At 50.3% G+C, this 8587-nt stretch overlaps 1 pseudogene; it reads right to left on the bottom strand.

Annotated features, from left to right (window-relative positions):
- Positions 1 to 6647: 6647 nt before the first annotated feature.
- LOC144771359 (18S ribosomal RNA) lies at positions 6648 to 8164 on the bottom strand (annotated as a pseudogene).
- Positions 8165 to 8587: the final 423 nt, after the last annotated feature.

The raw sequence follows: 8587 nt of genomic DNA, 5'->3' as shown, positions 1-8587 counted from the left end.
AGCTATACCATTTCTGTAAAGTAGACAAAATTCTAAATTCAGCAAAGGGTCATATGAGTAGATCTTTCAAGGTTTTCCTATAAAAGTAATAGTTTAAATAAACAAATATTGAAATTGAGTTGAAAAAAACAATCATTTATGTCTCTGTTTTCATCTGTTACTTCTTCTAACTGGCATATTTTCCAAAGCAATATACCGTTATGTCCTCGGACCCTTCTGGTTGTGGGGATATAGTGCTTGCAGGTTCTCCAAGAAACAAAGGAACCCAGCGCCAATACCTGAGCTGCACCTTGCAATGGTTTTTCATTGTGTACAAGGAAGGAAGCATTAATTTGATAAAATATAAAAAGTGAAAAATAAGCATCAAGGAAAACTATGTATTTCCGAAATGGGTACAAGAGATAGAATTTATTCAAGTTGATCTGCAGGACTAATAACATTTTTATGATTTTTCGAGGCCATTAGAGGCCAGAGCCCAAGGCGGGAGCACCTGCCCAGAGCTTCTGAATTTGGCCATGCAAGGGAAGCCTCCCCGGGTCTGTGGGACCCCATCCCCAATGCTTGGACATGTGGCAGGCTTCAGAACTTTGGCTCCCACACCATGGCCTGCCCAAGCCCTGGCCCGGGGACTGGTCGGTGGTTCTGAACCCAGTCAAGCAGTGGAAACCTCCCTGGGCCTGCTGGTCCTGGGTCTCTTACAACTTGGCAGGGTAAAGGATGGAGCACTAGACCGGGGTACCCACCCATTCCCCAGCCGGGGAACCGTTCATATCCTTTGAACTTGGCCACACACGGGCAGCATCCCCTTTATGATACCATGAGCCAGGGAAGGGAGCCCAGTGCATGGGTGGGCTTGCAGACCCAGGCTTGATGACTCCCCTTCCTATCCTCTCTTTGGCTCGGAAGCATTGAACAGGGCCACAGTCAGGTGTTTCCTACCAAGAAGCCCACAATCACCAAATAGACCCAACTATGCCCCATTGACCAGAGTCTGATCTGGACTGTCCCCAGGCAGGCCACCCTGTTCGTGACCGTGGATCCCATTCCTCCCTCGTGGCCCCACCAGAAATCTGACTGAGGGCATGACCATGGCCTCCTTCTCTGTCAGCGAAGGGGGAGAGAGCTTCCTGGGCCTGCAGCTTCCACTTTGCCAGGTCTGTTGGTTCTTTGTTGTAAGGTAAGCCATGTGCCGGGCCTGTCAACTGTACCTCCTGGATGGTGCCAGTCATCGACAGTCGCTGCCATTTCAGACTTGCCCCAGGCTTTCATGGACTTGTGTTCCAGCTCGGCACCCTGGAGGGCTGGGCCTTCATGCAGGGCTGGTCTCTGCTCCTTACCCCAAACGTAGTGAGGGTGGAAGAGAGTCAACGTGCCCTAGGTACTGACTGTCACCACAACACATTGGCTCAGGGTGATGCCTTGTGTGTTCCTTCTCGGAGCCTGGGCCTGAGGAGCCAAGGAGGGATAAGCCCTGCCCACCCCATGCTCTCTCCCTACAGGCCTGAACAGGAAGCTCATTTTCCTTGATTATTAAGCCCACATGAAGAGAGGGGCTTATGGACATCTGGGGGAGACTAAAGTGAGAGTTAGCCCCACAGATAACCCACAGACCATCTGGTTGGTCAGCCTACCGGGCCTTCTGGACAGCCTGCCCAGTAACCAGATGGCCCGGAACGACCCAGCAATCAAATGGCCTGGCTTGACCAGATAAACCTGGTCCCCATGCTCCAGAGACACAGCGGTCTGCTGAAGACAAGAGTGGCTGCGCACTCTGAGGCCAGCTCCAGCCATCTGGTTGCCCTGCTGACCTGTAAGAGATTGTACCCCTGACCCTGCACCCAGCAAGTAGGGTGGGCGAGACAGGGCCCGTGCCGGGTGGCACTTGGTTGAAGCGGCCTCCCATGGGCCTGCAAACCCTCCACGTCCCTCCCGACAGCCTTTGCAGCAGAGAGACCCCTTGGTGTGGTGGGCGGCAGGCACCCAAGGAAAGAGACAAAAGCTTTGCTCAGAGGATGATTTTAAATAGATTGCAGTAAGGTAGCTGCTTTGCTACTTATGAAACCCTAACCCAGAATCAGATTGTCCCTTGCTCACTTTGCCACTGGAGTCAAGCAAGCCCGGCTGAAGACGGCTGTAATGCCAGAAACCGGTCCTGGGAAGCTTGTTTTCAGTCCAGGGAAGACATGGCTTGGCAGTTCGGGCTGGACTGTTCCCATGAGGCACAGGGTCAGACTGATTTGCATATGGCCATGTCTGAACTGGGGTGGCGGAGTGAGCTAAAGAACGGTGATGGATTAAACCCAGATCAGTTGACTGGGGGTGAGTGTTTGTATTGTCAACGCTCCATCCATCATCACCTTTGGTTTTTCTTTGTTCGCCCTAAGTTGGCAGGGTATGCTCAGACGTGAGTCCCTTGCTCACTTTGCCACTGGAGTCAAGCAAGCCCGACTGAAGACGGCTGTAATGCCAGAAACCGGTCCTGGGAAGCTTGATTCCGGTCCAGGGAAGACATGGCTTGGCAGTTCGGGCTGGACTGTTCCCATGGGGCACAGGGTCAGACTGATTTGCATATGGCCATGTCTGAACTGGGGTGGTGGAGTGAGCTAAAGAACGGTGATGGATTAAACCCAGATCAGTTGACTGGGGGTGAGTGTTTGTATTGTCAACGCTCCATCCATCATCACCTTTGGTTTTTCTTTGTTCGCCCCAAGTTGGCAGGGTATGCTCAGACGTGAGTCCCTTGCTCACTTTGCCACTGGAGTCAAGCAAGCCCGGCTGAAGACGGCTGTCATTTATTTATTTTTTATTTATGAATTTGTATCGCGCCTGAATCAGCCCCGAAGGGGTATCTCCGCGCGTAGCTTCTGGTAAGGCATTAGGAAACAGTCTGAGATATGAAACTGCACAGATAACAGGAGAAATTATTGATCTTGTGTAAAAAGGTATGTTTTTAATTTCTTTCTAAAGGAGAGGAGATTAGGGGTGTGTCTCAGCTGTGGAGGCAGAGAGTTCCATAACATGGGGCCTTTAAGTGAGAGGGCCCGTCCTCCCTGTCTTGCTCTCATCACTCTGGGCACCTGCAGCAACATAGTGCTGCTGGAACGCAGGACACGTCCCGGCGAGTAAGGGACGAATATGTCTCTTAGGTATTTAGGGCCAGACCCATAAATACATTTATGCATTATACAGCATACTTTAAAGTTGACACGTTGTCTCACCGGGAGCCAGTGGAGGTGGGAGAGGAGTGGGCGTAATGCCAGAAACCGGTCCTGGGAAGCTTGATTCCGGTCCAGGGAAGACATGGCTTGGCAGTTCGGGCTGGACTGTTCCCATGAGGCACAGGGTCAGACTGGTTTGCATATGGCCATGTCTGAACTGGGGTGGCGGAGTGAGCTAAAGAACGGTGATGGATTAAACCCAGATCAGTTGACTGGGGGTGAGTGTTTGCATTGTCAACGCTCCATCCATCATCACCTTTGGTTTTTCTTTGTTCGCCCTAAGTTGGCAGGGTATGCTCAGATGTGAGTCCCTTGCTCACTTTGCCACTGGAGTCAAGCAAGCCCGGCTGAAGACGGCTGTAATGCCAGAAACCGGTCCTGGGAAGCTTGATTCCGGTCCAGGGAAGACATGGCTTGGCAGTTCGGGCTGGACTGTTCCCATGAGGCACAGGGTCAGACTGATTTGCATATGGCCATGTCTGAACTGGGGTGGCGGAGTGAGCTAAAGAACGGTGATGTATTAAACCCAAATCAGTTGACTGGGGGTGAGTGTTTGTATTGTCAACGCTCCATCCATAATCACCTTTGGTTTTTCTTTGTTCGCCCTAAGTTGGCAGGGTATGCTCAGACGTGAGTCCCTTGCTCACTTTGCCACTGGAGTCAAGCAAGCCCGGCTGAAGACGGCTGTAATGCCAAAAACCGGTCCTGGGAAGCGTGATTCCGGTCCAGGGAAGACATGGCTTGGCAGTTCGGGCTGGTCTGTTCCCATGAGGCACAGGGTCAGACTGATTTGCATATGGCCATGTCTGAACTGGGGTGGCGGAGTGAGCTAAAGAACGGTGATGGATTAAACCCAGATCAGTTGACTGGGGGTGAGTGTTTGTATTGTCAACGCTCCATCCATCATCACCTTTGGTTTTTCTTTGTTCGCCCTAGTTGGCAGGGTATGCTCAGACGTGAGTCCCTTGCTCACTTTGCCACTGGAGTCAAGCAAGCCCGGCTGAAGACGGCTGTAATGCCAGAAACCGGTCCTGGGAAGCTTGATTCCGGTCCAGGGAAGACATGGCTTGGCAGTTCGGGCTGGACTGTTCCCATGAGGCACAGGGTCAGACTGATTTGCATATGGCCATGTCTGAACTGGGGTGGCGGAGTGAGCTAAAGAACGGTGATGGATTAAACCTAGATCAGTTGACTGGGGGTGAGTGTTTGTATTGTCAACGCTCAATCCATCATCACCTTTGGTTTTTCTATAAATGATTTAGCACCAGGTGCCCCATGAGTTTGTGGTGCACTAAAGGCGATGGAGGCGGCCCCCTTATATCTGCGCTCCTGTACCCAAGCTAGCTGCTTTACACACAGGCCCAAGAGGCTGGCTATCCAAAGCCAACCGAGGCTCCACAACATTGTGGTATCGTTGTAGTTTAGGGGGATTCTGACTTAGAGGCATCCAACAAATCTGCCACTGTGCTCAACCCCTCCACTGTAGTGAGGGAGCCTCTGGCTTGGGTGGTGGCCAAAGCCATGCCGTGAGCTGGGTGGTAGCCCACCCCTTGACCTGGTCAGAGGTGCCGGAAGGGAAGGGCTGAGTGGCTCTCCATCCCACATGCCCCCGCTGAAAGTAGCCAGTGGTCCCCTTGCGGCCCTTGTTCCTTCTCATCCATGATGCCCTGCTACATGAGAGGGGCTGAGATTGGGCACAAGAGAGCCTGGGGTGGCAGGGCCATTGTGGGTGGTTCCAGCCTAGGGAGGCACTGCCATTTGGTTCACCCCGGGGGGATCATGCTGGGGGAGTGTGAGTTACATCTCGGGAGGGCATTCCATCGTGTCACTCTCGGAGGAGCCAGGGCTGCCTCTGTTCACATGCATGAGTCGGGTCATCGCAGGTGGAGGAGCCTGCCTTGCAACCGGTCCTTGTCTACGTGCCCCGGAGGCCGCAGACAATTGAGTGCAAGGAGAGCATGGGTCCTCTGCCTACAGTGTGTTTTCCGGGAAACATCCTAAACAATGAAGTTGAAATTACGACTTACCCGAACAACAAAGTCCTAAACCACGACTTTTCAGAATAACGAAGTACTAAACCACGAACGAAGTCCGTACTCCTCTCCCCTACCCACCCCTCCGAACTGCAAACAAGGAGTTAAGGCCTGACATTACGTCACTGCTTTCTGCCCCCCCCACCCCTCCAAACTGCAAAGCAGTGCAACTGCAAAGTGGGACTGCTAAGGCCTGACATAACCTTACTCCTCTTCGCCCCTCCCACCCCTCATTGGTACAATGAATACAGCAAAACTATGCGTGGCATCTCTCAGTCCCTTGAACATACATTCCCTGGCACAATGCGTGGCATGTCACTCTTCTTCGCCCCCCACCCCTCTTCGACCCTTGGAAACCATATGGCTGGTGGGCAATGAGGACTGCTAAGGCTTGACATCGCGTTTTGTTTTCCCCCTGGCACAATTTGTAGTATGTCACTCCTCTCCACCCCCTACCCTTCATCTACACATGATCAGCTCTCCGGGAATCAGGCTCTGGAAACTTGAGTCACACAGTGACCTTTCGCGCTCCTTGTTTATTTCTAGTTCCAAGCGGTGAACTGGGAATATTATGCTGTATTACTTGTGCTTATTGTGTGTGTCTGCTTTCATTTGGTGCTAGGATTACGTGGAAAACCAGGCCGTGGTACTTTCATTTATCTGGCTTTGAATAAATCCAAAGGATGCTCCCAGTATGTTCCTCTTACGTTGAATAAAATATGAGGTTGGCACTATGTTTCACAATGCATGCTAAACACATTTCTCTTATTTTATAAAGTCCTATGTTCAAAACAGTGGCAGCGGAGGAGAGAGACATGGCACACGGTGTTAACTCTCTCACCGTGTCTCTCGCACTTCTGCAATTGTAAGAGCTCAGTAACTTCACTAGTAGTCTGTAATAGCTTGTTACAAAAAGAACTCCAATATCATCTCACAGGACAAGTTTCTCTATCATGGTTTCGAGCCTAGCGGATTTAATGTACTTTTATTTACAACGACACCCACCTCAGATTAACTACTTTTCCTATTTGCTTGCACTACTGAATGGACTACACTTACACATGCCAGGTCGCACTGGAGACATTTCTTACCAGTTGGCGAAGTCGACGCACATCTGCGTGTTGTTGTGCAGAGTGAAGGGACAGGTGTGGTTTCTAAATAGTACAGAAAAGCATTAAGTGATATAATAGGGTAATTAGCTATTAGTATATTTTTCGTAGTTCAAGAAGTCGTAGTTAAAAATCTAGTTATTTAGCATTGTTCGTGGTTCAGCTTTCGTGGTTAGGGAATTCGTTGTTCAGGAAGTAGTGGTGTAATCATAGAACCGTGTTTTCCATCTGGGAGGTGGCTGAGGGTTTTGTGCTGGCACCGTCATTCACTTGGGCTGCTCTGCTGTTAATGATCCTTCTGCAGGTTCACCTACAGAAACCTACTCATTCATGTGAAATAATTGCAATCCCCAATCCCCATGAACGGGGTTCAGTGGGTTACCTGCACCTGTCAGCGAAGGGTAGCACGCATGCAGCACTGGACATCAAAGGGCATCGCAGACCTGGTATTGCTCAACCTCGTGTGACGCTACTTGTCCCTCTAAGAAGTTGGATACCGACTGCTGAGAGATGAGTAGCTAATTATCATGAAGAAGTCTCGTTTGTTATCGATATTAACCAGACAAATTGTTCCACCATCTTAGAACAGCCATGCACCACCACCCACAGAATCGAGAAAGAACTATCAATCTGTCAATCATTTCTGTGTCCTGGCATTCCTGGTGTTCTTCCATCGAATTCCTTCAAGTTTCAGTTTAGCAACCATACTCCCCATAAACCCACCGACTTTGGTTTCTTGGAAGTTGCTCAGCAGATAATAGGAATAACACCACCAGATTGCTACTCAGCATTGTTTATGGTCGTAATTATGATAGTATCTGATCACCTTCGAACCTCTGACTTTTGTTTGATGATAACTGAAAACATTCTTGGCAAATGCTTTCGGTTTGGTTTCTCTTGCGCTGGTCCAAGAATTTCTCCTCCAGTGGCTCAATACAATGCCACTGGCAATCCCTCTTAATTATAATCCCAGAACCAAAAGCCAACAAAATAGAACCGGAGTCCTATTCCATTATTCCTAGCTGAAGTATTCAGGCAACTGGCTTGCTTTGAACATTAAAAGATTTTCAAAGTAAATGCTCAGTCAAAAGCATGAAGCGGGTGTCAAGGGGCTGGGGGTAGGACAGGTTGTAACTCCCCTCGCGGTGGACCCCCAGCTCGATCTCAAGATCCAACTACAAGCTTTTTAAGCTCAGCCACTTTAATATACACTATTGGAACTGAAATTACACCAGCTGCTGGCACTAGATTTGTCCTTCATTGTATCCTTGTTAAAGTATTTAAAGAGTACTCATTCCAATGACAGGACCTCAAAAGAGTCCTGTATTGATATTTTTTGTCACTCCCTGAAGGAGTCGGGAGTGGGTAATTTGCGCGCCCGCTGCCTTCCTTGGATTTGGTACCCATTTTTCAATCTCCCTCTCCGGAATCAAACCCATATTCCCTTTTACCCGTGGTCACCATGATAGGAACAGAAACTACCATTGAATGTTGTTAAGGCAGACATTTGAATGTGTCGTCGCCGTCAATGAGATGTGCAATTGGCTCAACTTATCTCGAGTCACCAAAGCGGCTAGGTGAGCCCAGATTGGTCTTGGTCTGATACATGCATGCTTCCCAGGAGGTCAGGCATGTTTTAGCTCTAGAATTGCATCAGTTATCCAAGTAATGTATGGAGTGATCAAAGGAAACATAACTGATTTATTGAGCCATTTGCAGTTTCCCTGTACTGGCCGTGTGTACTAACATGTGCATGGCTTAATCTTTGAGAGAAGCATATACCACTGGCAGGATCAACCAGGTTGCTGCACCTCCTGGCTGGGTTGCTTGGAGCAGTGTGCCCAACCCGGACTGACCTTCACGCACCTCGGGAGCCTGCTGGGGAAGCCCACCCATCTGGGAGGTGGGGGACTTGCAGGGGGGACAGGTGCAGTCGCACAGGCAGTGGCCGGCCCCGTCTTCACAGAAGGGAGAGGCTGGCCTGAGCGAGATGCTTGTGTACCTGCCTGGGCAGTGGGGATGCTCCATGGAACACTGTTCCATGCTGCTGCAGAAATGCGCTAGGCGGAAGGAGGGCGACAGCATGGCACGAGGGGCCCAGACCACCAGATAGCATTCGGTGCCTGGTGCCACCGAAGCCCTTCCACTCAGGTCAGAGCACTGGTCTTAACTCTGCAGGATATGTCGGATGGTCCCTGGAGGGGTGAAAGCTCCTTGTTCGAAACAG

This window comes from Lissotriton helveticus, chromosome 7 (assembly GCF_964261635.1).
Source record: "Lissotriton helveticus chromosome 7, aLisHel1.1, whole genome shotgun sequence".
NCBI lineage: Eukaryota > Metazoa > Chordata > Amphibia > Caudata > Salamandridae > Lissotriton > Lissotriton helveticus.
Note: the sequence above shows the minus strand (reverse complement) of the source record. Positions and strands in the feature narration are given on the sequence as shown.